The sequence below is a fragment of the Loxodonta africana genome, unplaced genomic scaffold (assembly GCF_030014295.1).
Source record: "Loxodonta africana isolate mLoxAfr1 unplaced genomic scaffold, mLoxAfr1.hap2 scaffold_43, whole genome shotgun sequence".
Taxonomy (NCBI): domain Eukaryota; kingdom Metazoa; phylum Chordata; class Mammalia; order Proboscidea; family Elephantidae; genus Loxodonta; species Loxodonta africana.
In genome coordinates, this window is record NW_026975144.1 from 140,001 (window position 1) to 150,000 (window position 10,000).

Consider the following 10,000-nt stretch of genomic DNA (forward strand, 5'->3'; position numbering starts at 1 on the left):
CGGCGGAAGCAACACGCGGGCCCTCCTCCTTCCGCTCTCGCTTGCCTCACGCGGGTCTCGGCAAGCACCGGGGCGGGCACGCACGCGCGCACCCCTCTCTCACCCCCGCCTTCTCGGGATCAGGCACGGCACCCTCCCGCGAGGCGTGCGTGCTCTAAAGGTCTTACCCCGCTCGACCCCCCTTCTTTTTTTTTTTTTTTCCTCCACATCCTTTCTCTCCCTCTCGGCCGCACTCCTGTTTTTTATTTCTCTCGGCTCGAGGGGCGCACGCCCACACGCGTGAGCGGTGACCGGAAGGGTGGGCTGGGAACGGGGAAACGGCACCGCCACCCGGCCTCAGGCACCTGAGGGACGGCCTGGAGCGTTCCAGGGGCACCGCCAAAGGGCCACTCGAGGCGCACCGGCACCACCTGGGTGGGGCGCGCGGGTGCGCCTGACCAGAGAGCCCCCCCGCCGCGGGGGGCGGGGGAGGGCCCGACGCGAGGCAGAACACCAGGGCCACGAGCAGAGGCTGTCCTGCTCGGTCTCAGGACCCCGCCACCGCCGACGCTGGCCGCGAGGCCGCGAACGAGGGCAGATGAGCGAGGTCGGGCCGGATTCCGTGCCCCTGCCCCTCTGCGCACCACCGGCGGGCGGGGAGGAGGAGCGAGGGGCCCGCGCGCTGAGCGAGAAGAGCGGTCCCATTCGCCACGAATGTCCGTCCCTCGTCTTGGCGCGGCTCGGACCCGGCCCGGGAGAGCACGACAACACCACATCGATCGGGTCAGCCCAGGCACAAGCGAGGAGGAGAAGACCCCCCCGCCAGGGCTGCCAGGAGGCGGGCGAAGACAGCCCCGGAGAGGACCCGCTTTCTGCCTCGCCCGCCCCGGCTGCGGAAAGGTGGCCGCGAGGACCCCTGCACACGGAGAACGCCTGACACGCGAGGCACGTGGGCCTGGGGGAGGGGGGGAGCGGGGCACACTCTGGCGAGCACCGCGGCCACCGCGGGTGCCTGCGACAAGGGGCACGCGGGTCAGAGGGCCCGCGGCGCCCGTGCCACGCCGCCCTCGGGCACTGGAGACCGGGGGGAGGCACCGCGGCTGGACATCTGGACGCGCGAGAGCCGGCGCACGGGCCCCAGGCGGGCGGCTCAAGCGGGGAGGAGCGGGGGAGGGCGTGGGCCGTCGGTGGACCGGCGTCTACGGACCCGTCCAGGTTTCCCATCTGCTCAGCGGGAGTCACCCAGCGAGGAGAGCGTGTCAGCACCAATCTGGTGGCCCAAATCGCCCGTTTTGGGCGAGAGAAAAGCCACGCCCCGCGGCGGGAGGGGCCCGCTCCCCACGGCGAGCCCCCGGAACTGCGGCCCGGCCATCGGTCCGTAGCGCGACCCCATGGCCCCCAGCGCCCCGCCCCCCCCCCCGGAGCTCCCGGGATCCTCTGGTCGACCCGCGGGACGGGGTGACGGAGCTGGCCGGGGCCGCGCGGGCGCCCAGAGCCAGCCGCCTGCGCTGCGGCCAACGCGGGCCGGTCGGGGAACCCTCGGAGGGGGGACTTGGAAAAAATTCTCGGGCGGCGGGGCCCCTCCGAAGGTCCGGGCCCCGCGCGGGTCCGTGGCCGGGCCGGGGCGGGCCGGGGGCGGCAACCTCGGCCCGGGGACCCCCGGAGCGGGACTTTGAAAAAATTCTCCGACGGTCCGGACCCCACGCGGGACCGCGCCCGGGCCCGGGGCGCCCTCCGCGGGCCACCCCGGACCTACGCCGGAGGCCCCGGTGACGACCGGGCCGCGCGAAGGAAGGCGCGCGAACGGCCGGGGCGTGCCTTGTCCCGTTCTTCTGCCTGCGCCGTCTCGGTGCGGCCCGGTTCGGTCCAGCGCCGTCTAAAACACGGCACCCGGGAGCGCGGCGGCGGCGGCGGCGGCGGCGGCGGCGGCGACGGCCACCGCCTCGGCCACATGAAGCTGCGGGCCCAATTCCGGAACGTGGCTCTGGCGCCGGCGCCCCACCGTGGCCGGGACGATCCCGCCGACGCCGCCGGCGTCCCGAGACGTCGCCTCGGCCAGCGCGGCCACAGCGCCTCCCATGTCGCCGGCGCCGGAGCTCCGGAGGAAAACGATGTCAAAGCGGCCGCCAGGTGGCGGCCGACAACCGGCGCGGGCGACAGCGGGACGGATCCGGATCGGCGGCCGGCGAGGGCGCGTCGCCGGGCGGCCGGACGCCCGGTCCCGTCCCGGCTCTCCCCCCGCCCCCCTCCCCCGCCTCCCAGCGCCGCCGCCGAACACGTTTCTCGGCGCGGGGCGGCCGGAAGGCGTTGGGGCCGGCCACGGCGCGGGGTCGGTTGGGCCAAGGGGATCCACCCGGCCGGGCCCTTTCCCGCCTCGGCCAGGACGATCCTGCCGACGCCGCCGCCGGCGTCCGGGAACGTCGCCTCGGCCAGCGCGGCCACATCGCCTCCCGCGCGTGTCGCCGGCGCCGGAGCTCCGGGGGAAGACGATATCAAAGCGGCCGCCAGGTGGCGGCCGACAACCGGCGCGGAGTGCAGCGGGACGGATCCGGATCGGCGGCCGGCGAGGGCGCGTCGCCGGGCGGCCGGACGCCCGGCCCCGTCCCGGCTCCCCCCCCGCCCCCCTCCCCCGCCTCCCAGCGCCGCCGCCGAACACGTTTCTCGGCGCGGGGCGGCCGGAAGACGGTGGGGCCGGCCACGGCGCGGGGTCGGTTGGGCCAAGGGGATCCGCCCGGCCGGGCCCTCCTCAGGTTCCGGAGGTGTGAGCAGGCTGTGTGGCTGGCTGCTTCTCCCTGACGGAACAGCAGTGGAACGACGGTACCAGCCCACTGCAGCAGCCGCTCTGGGAATGGTGCCTGAGGGCTCCCCGCGGGGCAGGGCCGGTAAACCCTCTCTGCCCCTGAAAGGTCTCTTCCTGCCGCTGCCCCTCAGTGCGTCGTCTAAGCCCGCCTTCGACGGTCAGGACTCCCCGCTCGTCGCAGACATACTCGTTCGCTTGTGTTTCCGGGTCTTTGTCGTCAAGAGAGCTAGGCGGAAGCGTCAGCCTATTCCACCACCTTGGCCCCATCTCCCAAAGTTCCGATCCAAGGGGGTCCGGCCCAGCCGGGCCATTTCGCCCCTCAGCCAGGAAGATCCCGTCTACCCCGCTGGAGCCCTGGAGCACCATGCCGGCCAGCCGGCGTGTCCCACTCGGGGGGGGCCCTGGGAGGGAGGGAGGGAGGGAGGGAGGGAGGGAGGGAGGGAGGGAGGGAGGGAGGACCCCGGGAGGACCCCGGGAGGACGCCGGGAGCCAGGCCGGGCTCGAGGAGACGGAGCGAAGGCCCCGGGCCGCCGTGGCCAGCGCGCGCCCGCCGGGACCGCTTCCCATCCCGTCGGCGCCGCAGAGCTCCGGAGGGGGACGGTATCGAAGCGGCCGCCGGGTGACAGCCGACGACCGGAGCGAAGGGCGGCGGGGGGGTGGAACCGGGTCCACCTGGGCCCCGGCCGGGGCTCGAGGGTGGCAGAGGGGACAGACTCCCCCGGGCCGCCGGGGAAACCTCTCGGGAGCGTCATGGGGCGCGCGCGCGCGCTCGCCCCCGAAAGGGCCGAACGGGGGGGGGGCGCCCGAGGGGATGAGCGTCCACCGGGGGCGGGAGGGAGAAGAGAGCACGTCCCAAGCGTCGGACGGGCAGGTGTTCTCCGATCCGTATCCTTTGGACGGACGCGACAAACGGGACGGGATGAGACCGCCAGTCCCCGAAGTTTTCCTCCTCGTTCTTTGAGTGCCCGCGTGGCGCAGCAGGCAGACCGGGAGACGTTTTCCGCCGTCGTCCCTGTCGCCGAGCCAACGGTACGCGTGAGGCGGGTTGAACGGGCAAATTGCGTCGGGAGGGAGGGAGGGAGGGAGGGAGGGAGCCGTGCGTTTGCCGGCATCCGCGTCGCAAAAGAAAACCACGGCCGCCACCGAGAGCGTTCTTCCTCATCGCTTTCCATCCTCCCGCGACGCGGGCGGGCAAACGGGGGGCGGGGGGGAGGCCGGGAACGCCTTCCCAGAGCCGGTACGGACCGGCTCTGGGCCCCCCGGTCCGACTGGGGAGACATCTCACCGAGGGAGGCCCTCGAGGCTCTCGGGAGCGAGGCCGGACTTAGTGAGGTCCAGCGGAGGCGCGGCGGGCCAGCCGCGAACGCCCGCCCAGAGGCCCTCGGGCGGCTCGGCCCGAGCGAGTGCTCTCCGGGCTCGCGGGCGGACTCGGGAAGGTGGCGTCTCCGGGGCGGGGGGGGGGGAGGGAGAGGGGTGAGTCGGCGTCTCGAGCATCGAGAGATCTCCGGCGGCTCCCGAATGCGGGCGGGCGGGCGGGCGGGCGGGCGTGTGTGCGTGAGTCGTGGGGGTGGGGGGTGGAGTGCCGGAGGGGGGTTGGGGGGTGGGAGGCCGAGAGCGGGGCGGTGGGGGGGTCGGAGGGTGGGGGCGGTGGGGGACCACGCGCCTCGGGCCCGGGGGTGGGGTGCTGAGGTGGGCGGGGAGTTGGCAAACGTTCCGGGTGGCCTGGTGCGTGTGCGCGCGTGCCTGCGCGCGAGCGTGCGTCCGTTCGCGCGCGCGCGCGTCTGTGCGGGGGCGCGTCTTTGCGGGGGCGTGTGCGCGCGTGTCCGGGCGTGTGTGCCTGCGTGTGCGCGCGTGACTGCGTGCGTGCGCGTGCGCGTCTGCGGGCGTGCCCGTGTGCGTGTCCGCCTGCGTCTGTGGGGGCGCCTGCGCACGTGAGCGCGGGTCTGTGCGTGCGTCTGTGTGTGCGTCTGTGCGTGTCTGTATGGGTTTGAGTGCGCGTCTGCGCGTGAGCGCGTGTCTGAGCGTGTGCGCCTGTGCCTGCGCCCGCGCGCGCCTGTGCCTGCGGGAGCGGGCGCGCGCTCAGGCGGACGGGCAGCCCCCCGTCGTCGCCCTCGGTCCGCCGAACGGGCGCCCCCTTGGCCGGATGGAGAGGCTTTTCTCCGCGCCCACGAGGGGAATCGCAACGGGAACCGTAAGGCCGCACGCCGGCGGCGCTAGCGCCGCCTGCCGACGAGGGCCGCCGCCGCCGATCCCCCCCCCCGGCCCGACCCCCAGCCCCCCAACTCGGCCCGCGGTGAGGGCCGGGGCCGTATTCGGCTGGAGGGGGGGGACGGTAAGGCCGAGGGCAGCGTCGCCGTTCCCGCGTTGCACGCGTCGCCGTGCCGCGAGCGTCTCCCGGGAAGCCAGAGGAGCGAGGTGTGTGAAGCCCGTGCCGCGCGCGCGCGGACCCGACCGGGGTGTTCCGGGACGACCGACCGACCGACCGGCCGACCGGCCGACCGTCGTCGTGGAAAGCTCACGGCGGACTGGACATCTGACGGGCCCCTCCCTGTCCGAGCCGACCTCCCGAGGTACGTAGGAGGGGAAGGGTACGGTAGGCTGGTTCGGCTGGAAGCCATCCCACCCCCGGGAGGCGTCGATCGACGGGGAGGCGGGACCGGGAAGGCACCGGTTTCCAATCGGACGATGGCTGAACCTTGGGCGACGGGTACGCGGACTCCTCCGTCTTCGCCCGAGTTCGCGACTCTCTGCGGGGGGAGCTTTCCGGGAAGCGGGTGACGGGCGCGCGTGCCGTCGTCCCGTGAAGGCGCGCTACTACCAAGAGGCTCCGAACGCGGGCCGTCCTCGGGGGGCGGTTTATTTTTTCTCAGTCGGGGGGGACCCCCGCCACAGGGAGAGAAACACCCGAGTTGGAACGGTGCTCGGGTGGGGAGTAGGGCGTGGCGGTGAAGACTGACGTTCGTCATCGTCGTCGTTTCCGTTTAGATAGAGAACTGACTGCGGCGCCGCTGCCGTCGCGTGCCGTCGAGCGGCTCGGGACTCGGAGCGGCCCTAGGGGAGAGAGTCGAGCCGCCCCACGGGCTTCCCAAGGAGGAGCCGGCGGATCCGAACCGCCGACGATCTCGGTCGGCAGCCGAGCTCCGAGCCGCCGCCGCCGCCGCGCCGCCGGGGCTCCGTCTTTGCACTCGGTCTCCGGTACGCGGCGAGTTGGTTTCGCCCGAGGGGCGGAACGGCTCTCGAAGAGGAAAACCCGGTTTCAGAAAAGGAAGGAGACAGGCAGAGGGAGGGGGAGGGGGAGGGGGTGGGCGGGAGGGGTGGGGGAGGGGAGGGGGATGGGGGCAGGGGAGGCGAGGGGGAGGGGAGGGGGAGGGGTGCGGGAGGGGAGGCGGTGGGGGGAGGGACGGGGAGGGGGAGGGGGGAGGGGAGCGGAGACGAGGGGAGGGGAGGGGGAGGGGGACGGGGGAGGGGGGAGGGACGGGAGGGGGAGGGGGAGGGGAGGGGAGGGGAGGGGGGCGGGGAGGGGGACGGGGAGGGGGAGGGGATTGGAGGGGAGGGGGAGACAGGCATACCTGGACGCCGAGCCAGCCCGGTGACGGCGTTAGGTAGAAGAAGGACGGTAGGCGCCCACGCGCTCACGCCCGTGGCTGCAGATACGGACACGCAGGCGCGTGCACGCGCCCGTGCGCGGGCGTGCGGTACGCACGTGCCTGCCCGTGCGTACCCGCGCGGGTACACGCGCGTAGGCGTGGGCGCGCCCACACGGGCGCGCCCGCGCCGGTACGCGCGCGCCCTCGGGCGCGTCCGTGCCCGTGCGTACGCCTAGGGGTGTGCACGCGCGGGCGCCCGCCTCTACGTACCTGCCCGAGGGCGCGCGCGCGCGCGCCCGCGCCTGCACGCGCCTGCACCTTCGCACGGGCACCTGCGCGCGGACCTGCCCGCGCCCCCGCCTCTGCGTGGGATCGGCGAGAGCCGAAAGCGGTACCGCCGCCGCCGCGTTTTCAAGATCCTTTGGCTCACGCGCCCCCCCACCCCCTTCCGGCCACCTTCGGGGGGAAAGCCCAACTTCACGGACGGGCGGAGCGGATAGCCCTTCAGCTGCGCCTCCCTGAAATAGAACGGGAGGAGTCACGAGAGCCTTAGGAAACGGAGCGAGGCGACGAGAGGGTGCGTCGAAAGGCGGGCGTCGAGAACTCCGGCCACAGGCGTTTTCCTTCTGTAGGGTGTAGAAAGCACCCCGCCGCACGCACCCGGCGTTAGGGAGCTGTCTCGAGGGCCGCGGTTTCTACTCCGCCGACTCCTTTCAGTTGAGACGGGGCGCCTCCGAGCGTGTGTGTGCGCGCGACCCGAAGGCGGTCGTCGAGGGACGACGGCACCCTCGGTCCGCCGAACCCCCGCGCCCTCGGACGGACGGGTGGAGAAGCTCTCCTCGACGTCACGGAGGCGGTCCCGACTGAAACCGGAGGGGCACGTGCCGGCGGCGCTAGGCCCGCCGCCGCCGAGGACCGCTGGCGCCACCCCCCCCACCGCCCACCACGCACCCCCAACCCCACCCCGCCTGCGCCCTTGCCGTGGGCCCCACGCTGGCGATATCCGGATCCAGTCCGACGTGGCCGCCGGCTGCCACCCGCCAGGCGGGGAAGAGGTTTGGAGGCGGCGGAGGCGGTGGGGGCGGCGGGGGGCGGCGGGGGTGTGGGCGGTGGGGGGCGGAGGAGGAGGAGGAGGAGGAGGAGGAGGAGGACGGACGGACGGACGGACGGACGGACGGAAGGACGGGAACGCGCCCGCGCGCGCGTGCGCCCGCACCGCAGGGTGCCCTCCGGAGACACGGACGGGCCCACGGAGCACACGGAAACACGGAGATGGACGCGAGGGGGCGCGCGCGCGCGCGCAGCAGACACAACCCCGGGACGCCCGGGAGACACAGAGGTAGGCGCGGGCAGGCAGAACACGCGGGAACGCGGACGCGCGGCACCCACGGACACGGTCCGCTCGCGCACGCGCACGGGGGCCCGGACGCACGGCGACTCGCACGGACGGCGCGGCCGAAACACGGGAAGGTACGCCTCAGGGGCACACGCCCGTGGATCCCCCCAACAGAAGCCCGCCCGCGGCCAACCCCCGCCGCCCCCCCCCGAAGCGGGACGCCCACCCGCGCGGACGGAGGGAGGGGCGCGACGGGGCGGACGGCCGCGCCGCAGCGCTTCGGAGGACACGGCGCCCCCGCCACACACGCGCGACGCGATAGACGCGTCGCGCGCGAGACGGGGGCACGGGCACGAGGTACGTACGCCCGGCCGCGCGCCCGCGCGGCATCCCGAAGAGGGCGCGCCGCACTCGGACGGACGGGGCCGCGCGCGCGCGCGCGCACCGGAGAGGCCACGCGCGCACCCGCGCGGACACGTACGCGCACGCAGCGGCGGCGGCGGCGGCGGCGCCCTCCGGCGACACGGACGCACGCCCGGGGCACGCGGAAACGCGGAGACGCACGCGCACAGCAGACGCACGCACGGGACGCTCGGGAGACGCGGAGGTAGACGCAGGCAGGCGGAACACGCGGGAACGCGCGTCGCCCCCGCGCACACGATACACGGAGCGGGCGGGCACGCTCCACTAGGCGCGCGCGGCCTGCACTTGACGCTCGGGGACGCGGGCGCGGACGCGGCCCCGTACACGCGGCACCCACGGGCAGGCGGCACGCGGGCTCGGACGCACGCCCGGCGACGCGCGAGGACGGAGAGACGGCGCACCGGAACCGCGGGCGGGAGACGCGAACGAACGGGCGCCTCCCGCGCGGCGCGGGGGGACGCCCACGCGGAAGGCGCGGCACGGCCACACGCCCGCGGCGCCCCCGCGCGCCCGCCGTCCCCCCAAAGTGGGACGCGCTCGAGACGGCGCACGCGCACGGACGGTGACCGCGACGCACCCGCGTCCGCCCGCCCGCCCGCACGCACGCACGCACGCACGCACGCGACCCCGGAGGACGCGTCGCACGCGAGACACGGGGGCGCGCGCCCGAACTACGTAGGGTCGACCGCACGACTCGCGCGCCCGCCGGCCACGCGCCCGCGCGGTATCCCGAAGCGGGCCCGCTACGCTCGGACGCAGAGGCAGAGGCAGAGAGAGACAGAGACAGAGGCAGAGACAGAGACAGGCAGAGACAGAAGCAGAGGCAGAGACAGAGGTAGAGACAGAGGCGGAGACAGAGACAGAGGCAGAGACAGAGACAGGCAGAGACAGAAGCAGAGGCAGAGACAGAGGTAGAGACAGAGGCGGAGACAGAGACAGAGGCAGAGACAGAGACAGAGACAGACGCAGAGGCAGAGACAGACAGAGGCAGAGGCAGAGACAGAGACAGGCAGAGACAGAAGCAGAGACAGAGGTGGAGACAGAGGCGGAGACAGAGACAGAGGCAGAGACAGACGCAGAGGCAGAGGCAGAGACAGAGACAGGCAGAGACAGACAGAGGCAGAGGCAGAGACAGAGACAGGCAGGGACAGAGACAGAGACAGAGGCAGAGACAGAGACAGGCAGAGACAGAGACAGAGACAGAGGCAGAGGCAGAGGCAGAGGCAGAGACAGAGACAGGCAGAGACAGAAGCAGAGACAGAGGTAGAGACAGAGGCGGAGACAGAGACAGAGGCAGAGACAGACGCAGAGGCAGAGACAGAGACAGAGACAGAGACAGGCAGAGACAGACAGAGGCAGAGGCAGAGACAGAGACAGGCAGGGACAGAGACAGAGACAGAGGCAGAGACAGAGACAGGCAGAGACAGACAGAGGCAGAGGCAGAGACAGAGACAGGCAGGGACAGAGACAGAGACAGAGGCAGAGACAGAGACAGGCAGAGACAGAGACAGAGACAGAGGCAGAGGCAGAGGCAGAGACAGAGGTAGAGACAGAGGCGGAGACAGAGACAGAGGCAGAGACAGAGACAGGCAGAGACAGAAGCAGAGGCAGAGACAGAGGCAGAGACAGAGACAGAGACAGACGCAGAGGCAGAGACAGACAGAGGCAGAGGCAGAGACAGAGACAGGCAGAGACAGAAGCAGAGACAGAGGTGGAGACAGAGGCGGAGACAGAGACAGAGGCAGAGACAGACGCAGAGGCAGAGACAGAGACAGAGACAGGCAGAGACAGACAGAGGCAGAGGCAGAGACAGAGACAGGCAGGGACAGAGACAGAGGCAGAGACAGAGACAGGCAGAGACAGAGACAGAGGCAG